Consider the following 11,881-nt stretch of genomic DNA (forward strand, 5'->3'; position numbering starts at 1 on the left):
TTCTTTTTTTTTTTTTTTTTTTTTTTGAGACGGAGTCTTGCTCTGTCGCCCAGACTGGAGTGCAGTGGCCGGATCTCAGCTCACTGCAAGCTCCGCCTCCTGGGTTCACGCCATTCTCCCGCCTCAGCCTCCCGAGTAGCTGGGACCACAGGCGCCCGCCACCTCGCCCGGCTAATTTTTTGTATTTTTTAGTAGAGACGGGGTTTCACCGTGTTAGCCAGCATGGTCTCGATCTCCTGACCTCGTGATCCGCCCGTCTCGGCCTCCCAAAGTGCTGGGATTACAGGCTTGAGCCACCGCGCCCGGCCTAGTCGGGATTTTTCTAATTGCATCCCTGTGGTGTCATTAGGAGGTTCCCATGTTCTCTATTTTTTTCTGTCAGCTGTTAAATCTAAGGCATGATCCGATTCAGATTTGATATTTTTTTTGCAAGACTACCTTAGAGATGATGCACTGTTCCATCAGAAGCCACGTTGTCTCTCTTTTATTTTATAAGCATCAATTGATGCCATGATCTTGAGCCTTAATGGGGATCATTGGGGCTGGGGAAGAATGATAAAAATATTGCAATTCTATCATTTCGTCACTTATTTCTTAGAACATTTCTGTAATGAGAAACTTTCCCTTGCCTACCGTTTGGTTACTTAATGGTACAATATAGGAAACATAGGGTAAATGCTTAATTCTTCTCCCTATCTTTTACATTTTAAAAATAATAAATTGGTTCTCCAGCATTCTGAAACTAGTACAATTTGTTGATGGTAAGTTTTCTTTTTTTTTTTTTTTGTGATAAGTATTATTATGAATCCATTGATTTAAACTTATTTAGTATTAAAGTCATTGCAGTTTGCATCTTTATTGATAATCAGATTGTTCGATCTTTTTATAAAGTTGCATTTATTGTAATATATGGATACAGGTCCAGTTACTGAAAGAATAATCAGACAAACATCAGTAGATATAAAGAAACTGTAAAAATGATGACTAACAGAGTTTATGTAGTCTTATATATAAAACACTGCTCAAACAACCATAGAATATATGTTTTTGCTTGTATAATTGGAATTGTTTTATCTTTTGCCAATGGATCTTCTTTTGGTTGATTCTTGAATCTTTTTAACACTCTCTTAATAGTGCTTAATAGCCTCCTTGGTAAAATGTTTCAAACTCATCTTGTACATTTCCTGTGCCAGGAATTTTGGTTTGCTTTAGTGGGAAATAGTATTTCAGAATAAAAATCTGAGTGTTAGAGGGCTTACTCCTCTTTGGTTAACCATGGTTTCTAGACCTTTGCATTAGACTAAACTAGGAATTTTTTTTTTTTAAGATAAATCACATCAAAATCCCTACTACATCTTTCCATTTAAATTCAAGACTATAGGTTTTTTACTTAACCTCTTCTATATTATTTCTGTGTCTCCTTTCTCCTATTCTGAGGATGACAATCCTGGCTCTCAAGGACACAGGGATAATTGAATTAAGCCATCACATAGCTACTCATTGGTCTGTTTCCAGATTATCACACAATAGTGTTAGAATAAAACACCTACACTGTGACCTACAATATTATTACAGTCACATTACTGGGTTTTGAAACCATTTAGAATACTTCTTCACCATGTGGCTATACCACAAACTGAACATACATTTGTGGGTATTTTTAATTGATAGAGATATTTCAATTGAATTGAGTTTTTAATTTTGTGAAATATTTATGTGGTTTTAAAATCAAATTTATCTATCCAGCATATTTAAAGAAATCTAGCTTTCATCCCTATTCCCTCTATCCTATTCTTTCCACTTTCTAGAAGTAATCATTTTTCTAATGTTATGGGTGTTTCTCTTTATTGTTTTATTTTACATAGCATACTAAGATAAATGTAGCACATTTTCCTCACCTTACTCTTCTCACTTCATAATACATACATACTTATCCAAAAATTTATGTCACTTCGTGCGCATAAATTTATGGTAGTAGAGGGAGATTTTCCTCATTTTTTATAGCTATATAAAACCCCCACTAGTTGGTTGTGACATGGTCTGCTCAATCGGTTCCATATTGATTTACACTTAGGGCGGTTCCAGTCTTTTGCTAGAATAAAACATCCTTCAATAAAGATCTTAGGCAAATGACTTTTTCAATTTATGCTAGTGTAACTTTGGAATTGATTCCTGGAAGTGAAATTGCTAGATCAAAGGGCAAAATGCATATGTAATTTGTTAGATACAGTCATGCGTCACAATGGCAGGGATATATTCTAAGAAATGTGCCATTAGGTGATTTTCTCATTGTATGAATGTCAGAGTGCAAGTATACAAACATAGATGGTATAGTCTACTACTTACCTAGGCTATATAGTATAGCCTTTTCCTCCTTGGCCTCATAACTGTACATCATATTACTATACTAAATACTGTGGGTAATTGTAACACAATGGCAAGTATTTGTGTATCTAAACATAGGACAGGTACAGGAAAAATACAGTATAAAAGATTAAAAAATAGTACACCTGTATACAGCACTTACCAAGCCTGGAGCCTGCAGGACTGAAAGTTGCTCTGAGTGAGTCACTAAGTGAGTGGTGAGTGAATGCAAAGGCCTAAGACATTACTGTATACACTACTGTAGACTTTAAAAACATTGTACACTTAGGGTACACGAAATTTATGTTTAAATATTAAGTAATTGAGCTACAATGTTATCACAGCTATGATGTCACCAGGCAATAGGAATTTTTCAGCTCCATTGTAATCTTATGGGACCACTGTCATATGGGCAGTTTGTTGTTGATCAAAATGTCATTATGGGGTACATTACTGTATCTTCAAACTTTCTTCCATAGGCATTGTACCATTTTGTATTCACATTGGCAGTGTATGACAGTACCTACTTTCCCACAGCCATGCTAATAGAGCCTATTGGCAAACTTTTGGATTTTTGCCCATTAAATAGGTGAGAAATTGTATCTTGGTTAGTTTTTATTTGCGTTTCTCTTACTATGAGCCGGTTTGATATTTATTCCATAGGTTTAAATGCAATATACATTGCATATTTTTGAAGCATCCATTTATCTAGCTCATTTTTGTTGGTCTTTTCTTTCTCTAGTTATTTAAATATCAGAAATGTTTGTGAGATTAACTGCAAATGTTTTCTTCAGTTATCATTTGTCTTGATTTGCAAAAAATTTATCTATGTGTTTATGTGTGTATATGTATATATGTGTGTGTATATGCGTGTATATATTTATATACACACAGAGATAGACATATATACACACATATATATACACATACCTATATATACACATATATACATATATAATTTACCTTTATTGCTTTTGGATTTACAGTCTTAGTTACAAAAGTCTTACCCACTTCTATTTATAGAGAAATTCACCCTCATTTCCTCTTGTTTTTGTATAGTTTTATATTTTTACATTTAAATCTCTTATACTTGTACAAGTTATCTTGGTATATGGTTTGAGGAATGAATCCAGTTTTATCTTTTTCTATAAACTGGTTATTTGGACATCACTTATCTTACAAGTTCACCTTTCTTTTATCATTTGAGATGTCATCTGTGATATACAAAATAATGGCCTTCCAAAGGTTTATGCCCTAATTTATGGAACCTATGAATATGTTTACATGGCAAGGGAAAATTAAAAGTGCAAATGGAATAAAATTTGTTAATCCGCTGACATTAAGGATTATCCAGGTGGGCTCAATGTAATCATAGGCTCCTTTGAAATTAAAGAGGGAGGCAGAGGAGGAGGTCAGGTTCAAGGAAGAGTTGAAGATGCTGCTGTCTTTGAAGCATCTTTGAAGGAAGGGACCATGAGCCATAAGATGCAGGAGGCCTATAGAAACTATGAAAAGTAAGAAAACAGATTCTCCCTTAGAACTTCTAGAAAAAATGTAGCCCTCCAGACACCTTGATTTTCATCCACTGAAGACTGTTGCAGAGTTCTGACCTGCAACACTGTAAGACTGATAAATCTGTGCTGCTTTGAGTCACTCCATTTGTGGTAATTTCTTATGGCAACCATAGGAAACTAATATGTCATCTTTATTCTAAACTAAATTGAGGAATTAATTTGGATTTATTTCTGATTTTCTATCCTATCCCATCAGTCAGCCTGCTTTTCCACATGCCATTTAAGATACTGTTTTAATTCTAGAAATTTTATTATAGATTTTAACATCCGCTGGGGATGCCACCCTCCCCCTTTTCTCTCTGGAGTTTTCCTGGCTATTCTCATTTGTATATTATTCCAGATGAAGTTTACAATCCATTTGCCTGACTCCAGGAAAAAAAAAAAAGACGAAGAACTTGATGGGATTCTTAGGAACCAATATTTTTGGGAAAAGTTCATGTCCGCTTTAGGCTAGAGGCTCAGTGACCCTAAAAGTGATTCACATAAGGAGATAAGAGTACCTAGTATAATAGGCCATAGCCATAGAAATGAGAAAACAATTACTTGACAGTCATATGCAAGCAAATAACATTTTTATTATCAAAACTTTTTAAATGTTAAGTGAACCAATCACACTTAAGAAAAAAAATAATTGGCCCACACAATTAAAATTCCCAAATGAGCCGGACACGGTGGCTCACACCTGTAATCCCAGCATTTTGAGAGGCCGAGGCGGGCAGATCACCTGAGGTCAGGAGTTCAAGACCAGCCTGACCAACATGGAGAAACCCCATTTCTATTAAAAATACAAAATTATCCAGGTGTGGTGGTGCATGCCTGTAATCCCAGCTACTCAGGACGTTGAGGCAGGAGAATCACTTGAACCCAGGAGGCAGAGGTTACAGTGAGCCGAGATCGTGCCATTGCACTCCAACCTGGGCAACAAGAGTGAAACTCTGTCTCAAAATAAATAAATAAATAAATAAATAAATAAATAAATAAATAAATTCCAAATGAAGTTGGTTGCAGATACTCAAATGACATCAGAAACAGGTCTCCATCTCTGGTCCCTTTGGTCCACACGGTTGTCTTCCTCCTCAAATGCCCTCTCCATGAACTCGGGCCCTGTAACTACAGACATGCACTTGACCAACTTAGCAACTCCTGAGGAAAGAGATCCTCTTCCTCAGTAGTTCTTGTAAAAGTTAAAAAATTAAATCTCATTAGTATAGCTTTCTTCACGTACTAACGCCTCAGCCAATCACTATGGCCAAAAGAATAAAATAATCTGATTGAATAGTTCTGGGTCATGAACCCATTCTTGAAGGTGTGAATGGAGTCAACACTTCCTAACTCCAGAGGTAAGAGTTAGGGAGAGGGATTCCCCAGAAGAAAAAGCCAGAACACTGATCAGAAAATGGGTGAATGGATATAGGATAGGTACTAAACACCATTATGATCACTTTAATTGTCATTGGGTGATGTGGGGGCAGTGGAAAGGAGTAATTAAACTTGCTTAGGAGCTGATCAACTGTCAAAATGTAAAGGACACACAAAAGTCCCTGTTCTGAATTTAGATAGAGATGTAGCCAGTCTTAGCAAACACAGGCTGCAGAGTGTCTGGCATCTGCAGGAGAGCTGGTGCTTTCCCAGCTGTGTGTCCTAAGTCAGCTTGGATAGTCTACTAGATTCACTGGAAAGTTTCAACCTAGTGAAGTTAAAATGGAAAGTAGGGTTGGAAGATTTGAATATGAAGTGTACTCAGGAGAAAAATCTGGCAAGCAAGTACAGAAAGATTTCAGATAGTTATATTTAAGAAGAATCTTAAAGGTTAATAATCTTATTTCCAAGTAAAGAAAAAAGAGTTTTCGGGGGGGAAAGAAAAAGAAGCCATGGCAAAAATGAAAGAACATGGTATTGTTTAGGGAGCACTGGAAATTCCATGCTGCTGCTGCAGAGCTTTTGCATGAAGATGTCAGGACCTAGGGCTAAAAAGCAGAAGGAGGGTCTTTCGTGCCAAGTGAATGAGTTTGCACTTGATTCTGGAGCATCGTAAGTTGGTTTTGAAAAAGACAGAGTTATAATTAGATTTCGTTCTAGAAGGACAACCATTTTGAAAATGTAAAACTGAATTGGGCAGGAGGAATAAAAGCAGAAAACCCATAAAGAGTCTATTATAGTGGTTCTCAGCGACAGAATGAGAACTTTAAAGAGAGCAACAAGGCCGGGTGCGGTAGCTCACGCCTGTAATCCCAGCACTTTGGGAGGCCGAGGCGGGCAGATCATGAGGTCAGGAGATGGAGACCATACTGGGTAACATGGTGAAACCCCGTCTCTACTAAAAATACAAAAAATTATCCAGGCGTGGTGGCGGGCGCCTGTAGTCCCAGCTACTTGGGAGGCTGAGGCAAGAGAATGGTGTGAACCCGGGAGGCGGAGCTTGCAGTGAGTCGAGATCAGGCCACTGCACTCCAGCCTGGGCGACAGAGCGAGACTCCGTCTCAAAAAAAAAAAAAAAAGAAAAAAGAAAGAAAGAAAGAAAAAAGAGAGAGCAACAAGAGTTGTGGAAGAGAAGAGGAGAAAGATTAGGACATCTTTATTTTCCAAAGAGTTTTCCAAGGAGCACTAGTTTAGTTGGATGTTAGGGTGTTATATTTAAAAAAAAAATAAAAATAATTATATAGCCAAATAAATTGCAGACACTTAGTTTACTGCATGGCTTTCCAGAACATATAATATACTAACGTGTAGATGTAGATATCCTGAAATAGTAACTTTGCTGATTTCTTTCATTGTGGATATTATGCTAAACAGGTGAATTTTTTTTTTTTTTTTTTTACCACTCTTGGATTAGGGAGTAAAAAAAAAGGTGGTAAGATATAAAATGTATGATAAATAATATAAGAAATAATATTAAGATAGATAAGTCGAATAGCATATGTAATTTATATATGCTATTTATTAATATAAATATTAGATTTGTTAAATATACTATTATTTATTAAATATAAATAAGATACTTAAGTGTGACCCTTTCCACTAAGATGTTTGATGGGACAACCTGTAGCAGGTGTACAAAGGGAGCCTAAAAGCCAGATTGCAATAACTTGAAGTTGTAGATTTTGTAGGGGTATTAAGAACCGTAATATTTTTTTCAGGAAAACTCATCTTTTTTGCCAGACCCCCTTTTATGCTTCAGGCACCAAGGCCCTGATGCCTCACCAAAAGCTAACATTTTTGATAGCATGCACGACAAAGATTTCTCTTTTTTAACTTTCATTTTAAGTTCAAGGGTACATGTGCAGGTTTTAAACAGGAAAATTGCAAGTCACAGGAGTTTGATGTACAGATTATTTTGCCACCCAGGGTATAGACATAGTGCCTGATAGGTATTTTATCTGATGCTGTCACTGCTCCAACCCCCCACCCTCAAGTGGGCCCCCTTGTCTATTGTTTCCCTCTTTGTTTCCATGTGTTCTCATTGTTTAGCTTCCACTTACAAGTGAGAACATGCAGTACTTGATTTTCTGTTTCTGCATTAGTTCGCTTAGGATAATTGTCTCCAGCTCCGTCCATGTTGCTGCAACAGACATGATCTTATTCTATTTTGTGTCTGCATAGTTTTCCATGGCATATAAGTTCCTTATATTCTTTATCCAGTCTACCATTGATGGGCATTTAGGTTGGTTCCATGTCTTTGCTATTGTGACTAGTAACAACAGAGATTTTTAAGGAAAGCAATGTGATATGTTACCGCCACCTAGCCTATCATCCCAAATAAGTTGCACTTCCCCAGTGGTAGCCAACATCCAAGATGGCTCTTCTGCCAATGACCCTTCAAACAACAGCCAGTGAGGAAGTGAAGACTCTTGCAAATAGTCAAAAGAGAGATCTTGGTGCACGACATTGATCTCAATCAAGCTTTGAGGGTTGGCAGCCATGATCTACATCTTTATGGTGAACTCATGAGAGACCCTAAGCCAGACCACCCACCTAAGTTGTTTCTGAATTCTTGACTTTCCAAAACTGTAAGATAACAAATGTTTGTTTAAGTATCCCTCTAAGTTTTCAAATATGTTTTTACAAAGCAGTAGATAGTTAACACACCATCTAATAATACTTTATTATGTAGGAGATAGTCATACAATATTTCCCTTATTGTAGCCCACTCAGATCTGTACCCTCCAGCAGTGTCTTAGGTCCTGGAACTTGCTCTTGCCAAAGACCATAACACAGATACTCTGCTGTCTCTCTCTTCCTTGGTCTCCCTATAGTATTTAACAGAATTGACAATTTTCTTCAAGAAACATTTTCTTTCCCTGGTCTTCTTGGTATTATACATTCCTGGTGTTTCTTCTAACTCACTGTTGGTCTTTCCCCATCTCCTTTTGAGTAGAGCTGATATCATGGAAATTTCAGCTGACAAGTCTGGAGAGAAAGACAAAAGCCAGGTTATGAAGGATCACTTATATCAGATTGTAAGTTTGGACTTTAGTTCTTCAGCTAGTCTTTAAATATAGGCTCATTCTTGTTCCTGTTCTAAGCACTTATGTGTCTCTTCTCACCCTTTATCTTCCTTCTAGGGTTATCTCAGCCATTCTCCCTAGAATGCACACTACAAGAGGGCAGAAATTTTTAATCTGTTCTTCTCTGCCAAATCCCCAGTGCCTAGAACAGTGTTTCTCACACAATAGGCATTCAAAAACTAACTGAATGAATGAGTGGATTCAATTACCATCTACATGTTGATTACTCCCAAATCTAACCCCCAGCTTAAAACCCTCACCGAGTTCTGGACCAGTGTGTTCTACTTCCCACAATATACTTCCATTTCAATAGTCAATAGAAGCCTCTAACAAAGCCAAAATTAAACTCATCATCTCCCCGTCCTCATCATCCACTTTTTGTGTTCTCTTTTTCAGTTATTGGCACCATAATCCACCACCCAAACATAAATCTTGGCCATCCTGGACCCTTTCTTCTCCTTCACCTCCTATATCCAATTGATCACCAATCTTGTGATTTGAAAATCTTGGAAGTTGGAAATATTTATTTGATTTTCAAAATTATTTTTCAAACTCTTTTTCTCTTCATTCACATCCTCATCCAGTTAGGTCATCTTTTCCTGGATGCTTACAATAGTCTTTTAACAACTAACCACTTTGTATCCCTCTCATCCATTCTCCATGCTACAGCTAAAGTGATAGTTAAAAATGCAAATCTGACCTTGTTACATGTCTACCTAAAAGCTGTAAATGGCTTTATATCAGTCAGGATAGGATAGGCTAATGCTTCTGTTACAAAGACAAAATCTTAATAATTTAAGACATAAAGTTTATCTTTCATTCATGTTAGATCAGGGACTTTTTCAGGCAGCTGTCTTTATCATCAATCCAGATTGGGTCAGTTTCATGGCTCTACCATTACAGAGCTTCTATCTTCAATGCTGTGGGACAGAGGAATGCAAAGTCTCTCAAAGATATTCATTATCTTGGTACATGTGTTATTTTCCTATTACTGCGATAACACACTGCCATAGCATAGTGGCTTAGAACAACATGAATTTATTATCTTACATGTCTCTATATCAGAAGTCTCAAATGGATCTCACTGGACTAAAACTCTAGGTGTCAGCTAATCTCTTCTGGAGGCTCTAGGAAACAATCCATTTCCTTGCTTTTTCTGGCTTCTAGAGGCTGCTTACATTCATTGGTTCAAGACCCATCTCTCTGTCTTCAAAGTCAGTAATACGGCACCCTCAAGTCTCTCTCTCTCTCTCTCTCTTTCTCTCTCTCTCTCTCCCTCTCTCTAATTCTCTGTCTCTGTCTTTCTGTTTGTTTCCTATGATTCTGTCACCACTTTTCCTTCATGTCAGGATGCTTATAATTACATTGGGTCCATCAGATAATCCAAAATAGGCTCTTCATCTCAAAATACTTAACTTAATCGCATCTGCAAATACTGCAAAGTTACTATACCCATGTCAGGTAACACATTCACAGGTTCTGGAGTTAGGACATAAATATTTCATGGAGAGGGGGTGAACCATTATTTACCACAGTCCATATTGCTACTTACAATCTGTTGGCCAGAACTCAACACTCTTCCCTCTAACTACAAGGGTTCTGGAGAATGTAAATCTTCCATGTGGCCAGGAAGGAGAAGGGTACCAGACACTAGTGAGCATTAGTAATAGCTACTCCAGACTTCCACTGCTCTTAAAGTTGAAACAGTTAGTCTGTCTCAGTAGGTCTTATAGAATCTTGCCCACCCCATCCATCCCACTCTATCCAACTAAACTACTCACAATTCCCCAGATACAATGCGTGTTAACTATTACCCCAAGGTGTTCATACATGCTACTCTCTTCCACCCTGCCTCCAGAACTTTTTTCTTTCATCTAATTGTTATTTTTCCTTCAAGTTTCTGATATAAATTTTTACATATTATTATAAGCACTCGTTTCGCTAAATTGTTTTTGTTTGTTTAAATATAGATTTCTCTTAGTATTTTAAAAGATAAAAATGTCTTCCGATTGTAATAATGGCAACATTTTCATTATCATAATAACTGATATGTCATAATGGAAAAATAATTCCGAAGCAACATGACTCCAGTATCTCAAGATGAGTTGTTTCACTAATGCCAACTAAGTTCCCTCATCAATAATAACTTGAATTATCCCACGTTAGAACAGGATGCCAGGCAAACTAGAGAGATCTCCTTCACCTCAAGTGATTAAATAGAGGCTAGATCTCTCATTTCTATTAGTCTAATTTAGTCCTTCTATCAAACTTCTAGTCCCTGAGATTCCAAATACTGGTTAAGTATTCCCACTCCTGTATGCCCCTGCCAATAATGAGTTAAAGATTTTTGCCATCTCTTCCTTTGCAAACTGAGGGCCTCTGCTCTAGCTGAGGTCCTATTACCTATTAATCCACTCCCCCACTCCCCTCCCTGCATCTCATCACCTTTCACTATTCTTTCCCCAATCTCCTTTGCATACAGATCTTTTATTAGCTCTGTTACCTTTATTCAGGTCAACATTTGAAGCCATGCATGCTCTTCTTCAGCTGAATTCTGCAGATTTGGCAATGACAAGATCTATCTAGCTTTGCACATTTTCCTACATATGTTATTCATTGGCCCTTACCTGCCCCTACCACCACTACCAATCCACTTCAAATGTAATACACTAAGTATAAACACAGTGTTTATTTTGTAAATGAAACATCAAGTTAACAACCTTTAGCAACCCCTCGCAACCCTTCACCAGATTTCTACCCTAGACCCTTCTTTATATGGAAATTTTATATGTATCTGTCCCTTCTTTCCATTACTTCTCTTCTTATTATTAGGTTCTAACTAATCTGGACTATTCATGGTGCAGTGAATTGGACTCCTTTTTCTCACACCTAGAGTCATTTTCTCACATTGATTCCACAGGCAATGATGCAGTTAAGAGCGTAGGTGTGCTATCCACACTGCCTAACATCAAAGGCCTGCTCTGCCATTTACTTGTGTTGTGCTCTTGGGCAAAGTTAATTAACATCTTTGTACCTCTGTTTCCTTATTTGTAAAAGAGGGATAATGATAGACCTAAATTATAAAGCTTTGTGAGGATTAGATGAGAGAAATTTTTGTGAAACATTACCACGTTTGTTGTCACCAAGAAATGTCTAATTTCACTGGTGATTATTATAAGATACCTTTTTTCTTGATTTTCTGTTCTCAAACTCCATCTTTTTAAAATCCTTTGTAACTTCCAATGTTCAGTTCATATACCTACCACCTTGATGGAAATACACTCTTCAACTAGATACTTTCTTCTGCACATACATGCACACATATACACACACTATTGTCAATGTCATCCAAATAAATACAGCAGCCAAGTAGAGTCTAGGGAGAAGCAAGGCAGCCACAGTCTCTAGAAACAGGTGATGCAAAAGGTGCAAGGAACT

This window comes from Theropithecus gelada, chromosome 11 (genome assembly GCF_003255815.1).
Source record: "Theropithecus gelada isolate Dixy chromosome 11, Tgel_1.0, whole genome shotgun sequence".
NCBI lineage: Eukaryota > Metazoa > Chordata > Mammalia > Primates > Cercopithecidae > Theropithecus > Theropithecus gelada.